The sequence below is a fragment of the Tamandua tetradactyla genome, chromosome 12, assembly GCF_023851605.1.
Source record: "Tamandua tetradactyla isolate mTamTet1 chromosome 12, mTamTet1.pri, whole genome shotgun sequence".
NCBI classification, from domain to species: Eukaryota; Metazoa; Chordata; class Mammalia; order Pilosa; family Myrmecophagidae; genus Tamandua; species Tamandua tetradactyla.
Genome location: NC_135338.1, coordinates 29,733,029 through 29,734,747, shown reverse-complemented (window position 1 = coordinate 29,734,747; position 1,719 = coordinate 29,733,029). Strand labels below are relative to the sequence as shown.

The 1,719-nt window shown below is 44.0% G+C and overlaps 1 non-coding gene across 1 annotated transcript; it reads right to left on the bottom strand.

The window, feature by feature from the left end:
• Positions 1–622: 622 nt before the first annotated feature.
• Positions 623–729, bottom strand: LOC143652904 (U6 spliceosomal RNA). The gene has a single exon (XR_013160950.1). It is a non-coding gene; the product is annotated as a U6 spliceosomal RNA (small nuclear RNA).
• Between the last annotated feature and the right edge of the window lie 990 nt (positions 730–1,719).

Below are 1,719 nucleotides of genomic sequence, written 5' to 3'. Positions count from 1 at the left end.
ACCTCTGGGGATGCAGGTGTGAACGGGCTCACCCTGGCATCTGCGCAAGTGATGATGGAAGTGACAGCAGAGGTAGCCTTGGGAGCTGTAGCCCCAAGTCTCCCTGCTCTTGCACTGGACCCTAGCCATCTGCCCGGCCTGAAGGGAACAAGATCTTCTCCAGGCTTGGGAGAACCTTGGGGGATGGGGGGTGGGGCATACTGGTTCTCTCACTCTAAAGTTTCTGAGGGCACTGGAAGGCTCTCATAATTCAATCAGTGTTCAGGTGGCAAAGGTTTATGTTTCAGCACCTGCCCAGGAAAGTCTGCTTTTCCTCAGGTGTGAAAGTTGCTGGAAGCCCCATTTCCTCTCCAGGCCCCACAGGGAGGGATTGGGATTTCCAATGAGAAACTCAGAGTTGGAGACAAATTAGCTTTTCCTATAGCATTAAGGCTACAAATGGACTCTTCATGGCCATCCCCTTGTCTCTCCTTCCAGTTAAATCACATGTTCTCCTTAACACATTAGTGAGATAAAGCATGTAAAGAGCTTCTTATGAGGCCTAACATAGTAGGTGGTCAGGAAATGATCAACTTTCCTTGTTTTTCTTTTTGGTTTGGGCTATGTTTCCCTTTTTTTTTTGAAAAATATGGAACGCTTCACGAATTTGCGTGTCATCCTTGTGCAGGGGCCGTGCTAATCTTCTCTGTATCGTTCCAATTTTAGTATATGTGCTGCCGAAGCGAGCACTATGTTTTCCTTTTATAAAATAAGCAGAGGCTTGTGTAGAAGGTGCCCCACCCCCCAGCCCCTTATATGTCTGTATTAGTTTTCTATGGTTGCTGTAACAAATTACTGCAAATTTAGTGGCTTAAAATACAAATGTATTATCTTACAGTTCTGGAGGTGTTAAAATCAAGGTGTCAGCTGAATTGTTTTCTTTGAAACTGTGTAGCCTCCACAGGAAAATTCGTTTCTTTATCTTCTCCAGCTTCTAGAGGCTGCCTGTATTCCTTGGTTTACTGTCCCCTTTCATCCATCTTTAAAGCCAGCAATGCCTGGTTGAGTCTTTCTCACATTATGTCACTCTGACATGAACTCTACTGCCTCCCCCTTCCACGTTTAAGGACCCTTGTGATTACATTGTACCCACCTAGATAGTCCAGGATAATCTCTCTATGTTAAAGTCAACTGATGAGCAGTCTTAATTCCATCTACAACTTTAATTCCTTTTGCCATGTAACCTATCATATTCATAGGTTCAAGGATTAGGATGTGGACGTCTTTGGAAGGCCATTATTTTGCTTACCATAGTATGTGTGCCCTTGACCAAACCAGACCTCATGGCCACTGTCAGCTACAAGAGAGTTTGGTCAGTCAAATAGCTGCAAAGGGGAGTAGGATGGTCATGACTGGCTTAGAGAGTCACATTTTATGACATGAATCTAGGCACATTGTTATCTTAAATCAAAACCGGGTTTTATTAGCAAGGAAAAGTAGAGAAGGAACAGATATTGGGTTGCCTGCTCAGTAGGATGCAACTGACTTTGGAGGTCTTTCCTAGTTACACCACATGTTTGCATTTTGTAATAAGATGAGATGGAAATGATTAACTTGAATGTCCCCATACCTTGCATGTGCCAGAGGACTCAAGCTTTGAGAGCCAGGCTTCTCATTCTTTCCTTCTCCCACTCCCATCCTGTCAAAAGAAGAACCTACCCAGACAAAATGGTTTTCTTG